This window comes from Macaca fascicularis, chromosome 20 (assembly GCF_037993035.2).
Source record: "Macaca fascicularis isolate 582-1 chromosome 20, T2T-MFA8v1.1".
Lineage (NCBI taxonomy): Eukaryota > Metazoa > Chordata > Mammalia > Primates > Cercopithecidae > Macaca > Macaca fascicularis.
In genome coordinates this window covers 70,163,570-70,175,634 of record NC_088394.1, presented here as the reverse complement: position 1 = coordinate 70,175,634, position 12,065 = coordinate 70,163,570, and the positions used below count along the sequence as shown (strand labels likewise).

The 12,065-nt window shown below is 48.2% G+C and overlaps 1 protein-coding gene across 1 annotated transcript in view; it reads left to right on the top strand.

Moving 5' to 3' along the window:
- The window catches only part of PDPR (pyruvate dehydrogenase phosphatase regulatory subunit), a 59,129-nt gene extending 48,594 nt beyond the window's left edge, over positions 1-10,535 (top strand). The window contains exons 17-19 of the transcript XR_006694947.3: positions 5,606-5,859; positions 5,977-6,166; positions 10,435-10,535. The gene's annotated coding sequence lies outside the window, so the exon portion shown is untranslated. The remainder of the gene's footprint in view (positions 1-5,605; positions 5,860-5,976; positions 6,167-10,434) is intronic.
- Positions 10,536-12,065: the final 1,530 nt, after the last annotated feature.

The window sequence follows — 12,065 nt, the reverse complement described above, 5'->3', positions numbered from 1 at the left end:
GGCCAGTAGATGCCCCAGATGCAGAGCCATGGCTGCAAATCCAGCAGGAATAAGGAGGGACAACCACAGCGTCCTCATCTGTGTGTCATTTCCAAGGGTTTGCCTTGTGTCTCAGCTCATTCTGGGGAGCCTGTTTGTCTTCTCTCCCTAGAGATTTGAAGGATTCTGGACTCTTGTACTTGGCTGTACTTGTACGTGACTGTACTTGGCTTTATGGAGTTGGGTGCTTTTTTCTCTCTGCAATTACCTGTCATAGCATTTTGTGCTCACCATGGAGGACGGTCTCTGCCTTCTCTTGTCGGTGTATGCCATCTGAACCTAGGAACACAACGTGTATTGGCATAAACAGATGGAGACCCAGGGTTGAGGGTTGCCAGTTTTCTGTGGGCCTTCCCCTCCCTTGAAATGCCCTTAGTTACCTCCCCTTCATTGTCAGACCACGTGTGACTTCTTTTCCTAGCACTGCCAGGGTCATTGACTTCCATCTAAGCTTGCATCAGGAAGATGTTCCTTCTGTGATCATTGGTACTGAAGCCAGAAAATCTCTCATTCAGGAACTCTGAGGAGCAAAAAGGGACAAACACTAACTGCTGAGCTGGGCCATTTGATCTCCTTTCACCTTGCATTGCTGTCACAGCACCTCAAATGAGGGCAGGACAGGCTCCAGCAGAGAGAACTGCACAATGACCACTGTATTTTTCATGCTCTTCCAGGGATCCCTGTCCCCCCACATTCAAGAGATCTCATTCAGGCCAGAGACACAGAGACCACATTGCCCGGTGATTAAACCCCGGTTTCACTCTGGCCCCAGGAGTAGAGCCTGGCCACTCCTGTTTGGTTCTCACTGGGAGGCACACTGGCCCTGGATCGTCTCCTCATGCACAGCCGGAGTTTTACCTGTTTGCTTGCTTTCCTGGACTGCTGTTTCCAAGAAAGTAACTAAAGTGTATGAAAAGTAAACCTCCAGCTTCCACAGTATGTTACCTGCCTTTGCATGTATTTGAAATTTAGCCTCCTCCCTCGCCACCGTCTTGGTGGCAGTAGCGGTGCAAGAATGATGGGAGCTTTCCAAGAGCGTTGAGTGCTTCGCTGAAGACAGGAAGCACTCAACGTGTAGCCTTCATTTCTGGCTCTGCTTCTCCTCTGGTGTAGGGACACATTTCCTGGCATTTGGCTGAGTCTACACCACTTTTTGAGAACCTGAAATAGAAGGGAATCTTCTGTGACCCGCAGTCTCCATATTGGCCCTAGAATACTGGCCTGGTGGAGGAATTTGCATTGGCTTGCTTTCAGGGGTTAGCTACAAGGGTCAGTTTTATGTCTCTCTTGCTTCGCCAGTGTGGTCAATCAGGGTCGTCTTTAACATCTAAGATAGGGGTTTGGTTGGCCGGGTGTGTTTGCTTACTCCTGTAATCCCAGCACTTTGGGAGGCCCAGCAAGGTGGGAGAATCGCTTGAACCCAGGAGGCAGAGATTGCAGTGAGCCAAGATTGCACCACTGCACTCCAGCCTGGGTAACAGAGTGAGACTCTGTCTCAAAAAAAAAAAAAAAAATCTAAGATAGAGGTTTGGTCAACAGTGGTTAATAGTAAATAAGAACCTCCTGCCACTCTAATTTTCCTGCTGCACCCCATCCCCCAAACACCCATCATAAACATTGATATAAGCAGTATTAGCACAGTATAAAGAATGTTCACCTTGCACATGTCATTTCAGGCACATGGATTCAGGAGAAGCACAGTTGAGTGGAAGAAATGGTAGATGTGTGAGGCTTGCCCCAGGCCCTGTGTACACACAGTAAGTGGTGCCCATGGGTCTCCATCAGCACCTCCTCCCCGCCACCATTTCGGGCCAACACTTCAAGGTGCTGAGTTGTAAGGCTCCCCCATTGTCAATACCGGGCTCGTCTTTGCAGCCCTGATCACTACCAGTACACTCTTTTTCAAGATAACTGAGTATTTTTGTATGCCTTTGCCTCCTCTTTGTCCATAAAACATCAAGAGTTGTTTGTGATTCTTGACTTCTCCGAGCAGAGTGTCTGCATCTCTTGGAGAGTTACACATTTCTTCATGGGCCATTTTTCTCATTCTTAGATGCACCTGTTTTTATCCTTTCAAACCATCTTCTGCCTTCTTGTTTTCCTGTCAAAGACAGAAATTACAGGAGATAGGGAGGATTTTTTAGCATCTCTTTCAAAAGATCTATGTCAGAATTTCCTTTGCACACCAAGAACTGGAGCTTAGAGCCCTGCTATTCTCTAAGCCAGGTTCTAGTGCCTTACACTCCGGAATGTCAGATGGTGGGTGCAGATTGGAAGAAAGAGAAAAGTTCATCTCAGCGTGTGGGTTCCCATCCACCCCACATAGCCTCTCCTTCCTCAGAACAATGGGCGTGGGCTAGAAAGCTCTTTCAGTGAAGGGTTTTCTAGCAGCTCAGTTAACACTTTACTCTCTGGTCAACACTTGGGATGTATAAAAATGCCATTGTAATTACTGTAGAGTCCTGTGACTCATCGTTTGTGTTTGTCAATGTGCAGTTCAGCTTAGCTCTTCTCTGTTCCTGTGTAGTTACAATGTGGCCCTGAAGACATCCGAGGCACTTCAGTAAGTGGGATCTTTTCTAGAGATCCTTGGTGACTTTGGGTGCACAGGGTGACCGAGCATTTCTGCCCCTGTGAATGTGGCACTAACACTGTGCACTGTCTCCACCAAGCAAGGTTTCCACTGAGTTTCTTCTGACGTTACTAGGTTTGTAAATGAATAAACAGACATTTTAACTACTCTTGCACGGCTGCTTGTGAGATGTTCTTCATCTGTAGCGACTTAAACGTGTTTGCTACCAGAAAGCATAAACAGTGTGCAGAGGAGTGTGTGTGCCTCCCTGTGTTACCACAGTGTAAGGAAAGATTTGTGAATGGGGGTAGGGAAGATGCAGGTGTTTATCTTACCCTCCCTGCAACGCTGGAGTGACTGGGGGGGAAAGCTTCCCGACTCCTCCTGAAGTTCCGACTGGCCATCTGCCTACAGCTGACCTCATAGGAGGAACTTGCCACCTGACGTTCCACGCGGGTACGTGTGCGCTCAGGTTTGTGTGGAAAGCAAGAGGAGTCGTGTTCTCACACTGTGGAAATGACACTGAGAGAAACAGCCAGTGCTCGCTTTCTACACCAGCTTCCATCCACACGTTAGTCGCTGGACTTGACCTGTTCAACTAATTTTTTTTTTTTTTTTTTTTTTGAAACGGAGTCTTGCTTTGTTGCCCAGGCTGGAGTGCAGTGGTGTGATCTCGGCTCACTGCAACCTCCACTCCCAGGTTCAAGTGATTCTCCTGCCTCAGCCTCCAGAGTAGCTGGGATTACAGGCACGCGCCACCATGCCCAGCTAATTTTTGTATTTTTGTAGAGACGGAGTGTCGCCATGTTGGCCAGGCTGGTCTCAAACTCCTGACCTCAAGTGATCCACCTGCCTTGGCCTCCCAAAGTGCTGGGATTACAGGCGTGAGCCACTGCGCCTGGCCCCTCCTGTCTTTCAAAAGCTCAGCCCAAGACCACCATCATCCCACAGTGGAGCCTTTGCTTCCCCAAGAGAATGGCCCCCTTTGGGGTCTTCACACACCCGTTTCTGGTGTGTCTTTTTTTGGTTCTCTGCCCTGCTGGTTCTGTAAGTCTCGAATTCTCTGAGAAGGACTCGAATTCTCCCAAACTCCCAACACCTCACGTTGTGTTTGGTGTTTAACAGATAATTAAATGAATGGGCAAAAAGTGGAGGGCAAAATCATTAAAATGTTTTTAAGATTTAAGGATTTTAGGCCGAGCGCCGTGTCACCAGGCTGGAGTGCAATGGCATGATCTTGGCTCACTGCAACCTCTGACTCCCTGGTTCAAGGGATTCTCCTGCCTCAGCCTCCCAAGTAGCTGGGATTACAAGTACACGCCACCACGCCCAGCTAATTTTTTGTATTTTTAGTAGACATGGGGTTTCACCATATTGGCCAGGATGGTCTCGATCTCCTGACCTCATGATCTGCCCACCTCAGCCTCCCAAAGTGCTGGGATTACAGGCGTGAGCTACCGCGCCTGGCCTGAAATTTTTTACATGATTGTTTACTAACTTTACAACAGGAGGATGTTGTTGTTCGCTGGCCAGTAGGTGGCGCTGTGGCACATGATTTGAGCCTCCTGGATTCACACAGCTGTTTACATGGAGAGCCCAGTGCCGGGACCATTAGCACCCCAGTCAGGCTATGCATCTCCCTCCCAAGGGTGCTCACCCAGTGTGGCCTCCATGGCACAGGGGGACTGAGATGAGGCTCCTTTAGTACACCCTCCCTTGAGAAGAGCAATGTGTGCTTACCCTCCAGTGGCTTGTTCTCATGAAATACTCCACAGTTAGGGACCTTAGGATGCTTAGGTCTGAGGTGTCACCTGACTGAAGCCCCTCAGAATCCCAGACTGTTGTGGTGGGTCAAGGGCATGGGGCTTTGGGTTTACTGGCCTGGGCCTGAATGCCAGCATTGCCTCTTCCTTGGTGTATGACCTTGGGTGGTTGCCTTTCCTAGGCCTCTGTTTACTTGTTTTAAAATGGACAGTGATGCCTACTTTATAGGGTTGTTATGAAACTCAACTAATGAATATAAAATACTTGACCCAGACTGGTATGGTGGTTCACGCCTGTAATCCCAACACTTTGGGAAGCCAAGGCAGGAGAATCACTTGAGCCCAGGAGTTCAAGACCAGCCTGGGCAGCTTAGGGAGACCCAGTCTCTACCAAAAATCAAAAAATTAGCCAGGTAGAGTAGTGCGTGCCTGTAGTCCCAGTTACCCAGGAGGCTGAGGTGAAAGGATCGCTTCAGCCCAGAAGCTCAAGACTGCAATGAGCCATGATCGTGCCACCACACTCCAGCCTGGGCGACAGATCAAGGCCCTGTCTCAAAAAATAAATTAGGCCGGGCGCAGTGGCTCACGCCTGTAATCCCAGAACTTTGGGAGGCCGAGGCGGGAGGATCACGAGGTCAGAAGATCGAGACCACCCTGGCTAACACGGTGAAACCCCGTCTCTACTAAAAATACAAAAAATTAGCCGGGTGTGCTGGCGGGCACCAGTAGTCCCAGCTACTCGGGAGGCTGTGGCAGGAGAATGGCGTGAACCCAGGAGGCGGAGCTTGCAGTGAGCCAAGATTGCGCCTCTGCACTCCAGTCTGGGTGACAGAGCAAGACGCCATCCCCCCTCCCAAAAAATAAATTAATTAATTAATAGGCCGGGCGCGGTGGCTCACACCTGTATCCCAGCACTTTGGGAGGTCGAGGCAGAGGAATTGCTTGAGCCAAGGAGTTCAAGACCAGCCCGAGCAACTTAGGGAGACACCATCTTTACCAAAAATCAAAAAATTAGCCAGGTAGAGTGGTGTGTGCCTGTAGTCCCAATTACCCAGGAGGCTGAGGTGAAGGGATTGCTTCAGCCCAGAAGTTCAAGACTGCAGTGAGCCGTGATTGTGCCACCGCACTCCAGCCCGGATGACAGATCAAGGCCCTGTCTCAAAAAATATAATACTTGACCCATTGCAAGATCTTTCCATGCACAACAGCTGTTCTTGTATTACTCTTCCAGGATGAATTGCACGGCCTGCTCCCTTGGGTTTCCAGGTCATGGGAGATGAGCAAAACTGAATGATCTCAGTAGGCCAAGAGCAAAGGACGTGGGTCCAGACCTGGTGGCCAGTTGCTTGTGATGGGAGCTGGGCTGGAGTCGCCAAGTGCCACTAGTACTGACATCTTTTAACTATGTTCATTGTGACTTGTTTATTTATAAAAGTAACCACTGCGCCTTGGTGTGGACTGAACTCTGAACTCCAGATGCATGCGGTGAGTTAACCATGGTCTGGGGAGCTCTGTTTCCATGCCCAGGACATGCATCTGTGAGCATCATATATGAGCAGATATAGCCATGCCTCTGGTGATTTGAACGCCTGTGCTTTCCAGCTGCTTCAGGGTCCTGAACATCGATGGATGTTTCTACTTCATTCCCTCCTCAGCCCAGCTGGTCCCACTCTGCGACTGTGCTCTAGGCATTTCATCTCAACTGGGTGACATACTTGAATACAGCAATTATGAGAACAGCAACCTCAGAAGAACATCTGGCATCCAGACCTCGCCAGCCTATTTACACAAGGTACCAACTTCTGTAAGCCTTGAAAAGCTAAGTTATCCAGGCTGGGTGCAGTGGCACACTCCTGTAATCCCAGCATTTTTTGGAAGGCCGAGGCAGGCAGATCACTTGAGGTCAGGAGTTCAAGACCAGTCTGGCCAACATGGCGAAACCCCATCTGTACTAAAAATACAAAAATTAGCCGGTGTGGTAGTGCATGTCTATAATCCCAGCTACTTGAGAGGCTGAAGCAGGAGAATCGCTTGAACCCGGGAGGCAGAGGTTGCAGTGAGCCGAGACCGCACCACTGCACTCCAGCCTGGGCAACAGATCCCTTGGTATAGATACAGGGAGCTTGGGTGGTCTCATCACAGCAGAACCTCAGCTCTTGGCATGTTCTTTCCTTTGCTACCAGCTTTTGAAACTGAAGTGTAGCAGAGTCATGAACCAGACTCTGAAACATGAACCAGAGAAACATTTTAAGAAGTAGCAGCTGACCAGGAGTTGGAGGTTGCAGTGAACTATGGTTGCACCTGTGAATAGCCACTGCACTCCACCATGGGCAACATAGTGAGACCCCTATCTTAAAAAAAAAAAAAAAAAAGGCCAGGCACGGTGGCTCAAGCCTGTAATCCCAGCACTTTGGGAGGCCAAGGCAGGTGGATCACAGGGTCAGGAGATCAAGACCATCCTGGCTAACACAGTGAAACCCCATCTCTACTAAAAATACAAAAAATTAGCCAGGCGTGATGGCAGGCGCCTGTAGTCCCAGCCACTCGGGAGGCTGAGGCAAGAGAATGGTGTGAACCCAGGAGGTGGAGCTTGCAGTGAGCTGAGATGGCACCACTGCACTCCAGCCTGGGCGACAGAGCGAGACTCCGTTTCAAAAACAAGAAAAAAGAAAAAAAAGAAAATGGCCAGGCACAGTGGCTTACAACTGTAATATCAGTGCTTTGGGAGGCCAAGGCAGGAGGATCACTTGAGCCCAGGAATTTTAGACCAGCCTAGACAACATGGCAAGACCCCGTCTCTACCAAAAATACAAAAAATTAGCTGAGCATGCCGTTGCATGCCCATAGTCCCAACTACCCAGGAGGCTGAGGTGGGAGGATCACCTGAACCCCAGAGCTTTTTTTTTTTTTTCCAGACAGGGTCTCACTCTGTCACCCAGGCTGAGTGAGACCCTGTCTGGAAAAAAAAAAAAAAAGCAGCTGGGTATGGTGGCACGTGCCCATAGTCCTACCTGCTCAGGAGGCTGAGGCATGAGGATGGCTTGAGCCCAGGAGTTCGAGGTTACTCTGAGCAATGATGGTGCCACTGCACTCCAGCCTGGGTGACAAAGCAAGACCCTCAAATAAAAAATAATTGGCCATAAATATAAGAGTTTTTTTGTATATTGTTCCTTCTGTTCCCTTGATCTATATGTCTATCCTTTTTCCATATCTTATAGATGTGATTACTAGAAGTTTCATAGCAAGTTTTGAAATCAGGTAGTATACATTCTCCAATTTTATTCTTTTTCAGATGTGTTTTGGTTATTCTAATTCCTTTGCGTTTCCATGCAAATTTTAAGATCCAATTTTAAGATTCAATTTTAAGATCCAATTTGAGATAGATCTTGCTATATTGCCCAGGCTGGTCTCAAACTCCTGGGCTCAAGGGATCCTCCTGCCTCAGCCTCCCAAATAGCTGGGATTACAGGCACATGCTACCACACCTGGCCTCTCAACTGCTTTAAAATAAACACAACAACGAAAATCTTTTGGAAGTTTGATGGGCATTGCATTGAATTAATAGACAAATTTGGGGAGAATTACCATTCATCTATACCGTGAAATCTGTCTCTACTAAAAATACAAAAATTGGCCAGGTGTGGTGACTCATGCCTAATAATCTCAGCACTTTGGGAGGCCAAGGTGTGCGGCTCACTTGAGATCAGGAGTTCAAGACCTGCCTGGCCAACATGGTGAGACCCTGCCTCTACTAAAAATATAAAAATTAGCCGGGTGTGGTGGCAGGCGCCTGTGAGCAAGCTACTTGGGAGGCTGAGGCAGGATAATCACTTAAACCCGGGAGGTGGAGGTTGCAGTAGGAAGAGATCACGCCACTGCACTCCAGCCTGGATGACAGAGCAAGACTCAGTCTCAAAAAACAACAAAACAATATTGAGTCTTCTATTCCATGAATGTGAAATGTCTATGCATTTTTTTAGATCTTTAGTTTCTCTCAGCAATGTTTTACAGTTTTATATGTATGGATTTTTTTTTTTTTTTTTTTTTTTTGAGAATGAGTCTCATTCTATCGCCTAGTCTGCAGTGCAGTGGTGCAATCTCGGCTCACTGTAACCTCCACCTCCCGGGTTCAAGCAATTCTCCTGCCTCAGCCTCCTGAGTAGCTGGGATTACAGTTGCCCTCCACCACGCCTGGCTAATTTTTTGTATTTTTAGTAGAGATGAGGTTTCACCATGTTGACCAGGATGGTCTTGAACTCCTGACCTCAAGCAATCCATCCACCTCGGTCTCCCAAAGTGCTGGGATTACAGATGTCACCCACTGTGCCTGGCCATGTGTGGAACTGTTTTCTCAATTTCATTTTTGGATTGTTTATTGCCAGTTTATAGAAATGCAGTGAATTTTGGTGTGTTAATTTTGTATTGTGAGACCTTTATTCTAGTAGGATTTTTTTTTTTTTAAATATTCCTTCGGATTTTCTACAGTAGAATTATATCATCTGCAAATGAAGATAGTTTTACTTCTTTCTTTTCAGTATGGATGCCTTTAATGTCTCTTTGTTAATTAATGCACACATTGCACATTCAGTAGTACAATGTTTGGTGGGACCGGTGAGGAAAGACATCCTTGCCTTGTTTTGATCTTAGGGAGGAAAGTCTTTGGTCTCACTGTTAAGTGTGATATTAGCTGTACGTTTTTCATAAGGGCTGTGTTCATTTGCTAGGGCTGTCATACAAGGTACCACACGCTGGGTGGCTTAAAAAACAGAATGTATTTTCTCAGGAGGCATAAAGGCCAAGATCAAGGTGCGGGGGGGTTGGTTTCCTCTGAGGATCTCTCTCCTTGGCTTGTCTGCAGCTGCCTTCTCCCTGTGTCTTCACGGGACCTTCCCTCTGTGTGTCTCTTCTTATAACGGGACCAGTCAGGTTGGATCAGGACCCATCCCAATGACCTCATTTAACTTTATTTACCTCTTTAAAGACCCTATCTCTAAATACAGTGACACGGAGGTAATGGAGTTAGAACTTCAACATACTAATTTGGGGCTGGGTGTGGTGGCTCACGCCTGTAATCCTAGCAGATAGCTTGAACTTTGAGACCAGCCTGGGCAACATGGTGAAGCCCATCTCTACTACAAATACAAAAATTACCTGGGTCTGGTGGCGCACACCCACAGTCCAGCTACTCAGGAGGCTGAGGTAGGAAGATGGCTTGAGCCTGGGATGTGGAGGTCAAACCCCAGAAGCAGAGGTCACAGTAAACCGATATCGTGCCACTGCACTCCCTCTTCTTCTTTTCTTGGGCAACAGAACCAGACTTCATCTCGAGAAAAATTAAAAAATTAAATAGACATGAATTTTATTTTTGTTTTTTAGAGTCTCATTCTGTTGCCCAGGCTGGAGTGCAGTGGTGTGATCTCAGCTCACTGCAACCTCTGTCTCCTGGGCTTAAGTGATTCTCATACCTCAGCCTCCCAAGTAGCTGGGGTTACAGGTGTGTGCCACCATACCCAGCTAATTTTTGTATTTTTAGTAGAGACAGGATTTTGCCATGTTGGCCAGGCTAGTCTCAAACTCCTGACCTCAGGTGATCTGCCCACCTCGGCCTCCCAAAGTGCTGGTACTACTGTCGTGAGCCACTGCACCTGGCCTAATTTTTTTTTTTTCTTGAGACAGAATCTTGGTCTGTTACCCAGGCTGGTGTGTAGTGGCATGATCACAGTTCACTGCAGCCTTGACCTCCCCTGCTCAGGCTGTCCTCCCACCTCAGCCTCCCAGGTAGGTGGGACTATGGACACATGCTACCACGCCCAGCTAATTTTTTGTATTTTTTTTAGAGACAGGATTTCACCATGCTGCCCAGGCTGGTCTCAAACTCCTGAGCTCAAGCAGTCCACCCACCTTGGCCTCCCAAAGTGCTGGGATTATAGGTGTCAGCTACTATGCCTGGCCTGGACATATAATTTTTAGAAGAAAATGTGGCCACAACTCTCCTAGAGTTGAATGGTTTTTTGTTTTGTTTTGTTTTGTTTCGTGTTTTTTTTTGTTTTGTTTTTGGAGACCATCAACAAGATTTCAAGGCTTTAAAGAAAGGAGCTGCTTCAGGAAGAGACAAAATGACTTGACCGCTATAACCTTCAAGTGCAGACTGGGCGAAGAGGTATCAACTGTGCATGAGCTGGAGAGGGGTGGGATAGATAGAGACACAGGTGATAAAGAAAATATAGCAAAATGTGAATCCTACAGTCTGGGTGGCGGATGTAAACCCTGTAATAGCCTCACCTGGGGAAAGTTGCCTTGCAAGAACGAGGCTGCCCATTCTCCAGACCCACCCAGGCCACCAAGCAGGCTGCAGTAAAAAGTCTGAGCCCAGGAGGAAGTACCTCGGAAACCAAGTTGCGATGCTCTGGTTAGGGGCCCAGCAGAGGGGTCATCCTAGCTCTACACCATTGGATACTGAGTTTCAGGAGTGGGAGTGCCATCCTCAGGGTCACACAGCGTGTCAGTTCCAGCCTAGGCCTTCCAGTGTCTCATTAATCTTTTATCCACTCAGCTTCTCTTCTGGCTCATGAACCTTGCTCTCCTGGGACTCTTTTTTTTTTTTTTTTGAGGGGTTGGGGGTGGGACAGAGTCTCGCTCTGTCACCCAGGATGGAGTACAGTGGTGCCATATTGATTCACTGCAACCTCCGCCTCCCAGATTCGAGCAATTCTCCTGCCTCAGCCTCCCAAGTAGCTGGGACTACAGCTAAACCACCCTGTCCAGCTAATTTTTGTATTTTTACTAGAGACAGGGTTTCACCATGTTGGCCAGGCTGGTCTCGAACTTCTGACCTCAAGTGATCTGCTTGCCTTGGCCTCCCAAAGTTCTGGGATTACAGGCATGAGCCACCGTACCCAGCCTGGGACTCTTCTTGCAGTGAGCCAGGGCCATGGAGCCCTTCAAAAGTTGCTCCCCCGAACCCCCAAAATATATTTTTCTCCCACCTGTCCCAAGTGCCTGGCATCATACCATATGGGCCAACTGGCCATGTTTGCCATGGAAGCCCAAGAGGAGGAAGTGGGTCTTTTTTTTTTTTTTTTTTTTTTTTGAGATGGAGTCTCGCTGTGTCTCCCAGGCTGGAGTGCAGTGGCGTGATCTCGGCTCACTGCAAGCTCCGCCTCCCGGGTTCACGCCATTCTCCCGCCTCAGCCTCCCAAGTAGCTGAGACTACAGGCGCCCGTCACCACGCCCGGCTAGTTTTTTATATATATATATATATATATATATATTTTTTTTTTTTTTTTTTTTTTTTTTTTTTTTTTTTGGAGACGGAGTCTCGCTCTGCCGCCCAGGCTGGAGTGCAGTGGCCGGATCTCAGCTCACTGCAAGCTCCGCCTCCCGGGTTCACGCCATTCTCCTGCCTCAGCCTCCCGAGTAGCTGGGACTACAGGCGCCCGCCACCTCGCCCGGCTAGTTTTTTGTATTTTTTAGTAGAGACGGGGTTTCACCGTGTTAGCCAGGATAGTCTCGATCTCCTGACCTCGTGATCCACCCGCCTCGGCCTCCCAAAGTGCTGGGATTACAGGCTTGAGCCACCGCGCCCGGCCGAGGAAGTGGGTCTTTTATTACCCAGCACAGCAGAGCTGTGGAAAGTGCACTGAGAAAGGTCAGGATGTGAACTAAAGCATTGGGAATGGGAAGGCAGAGAC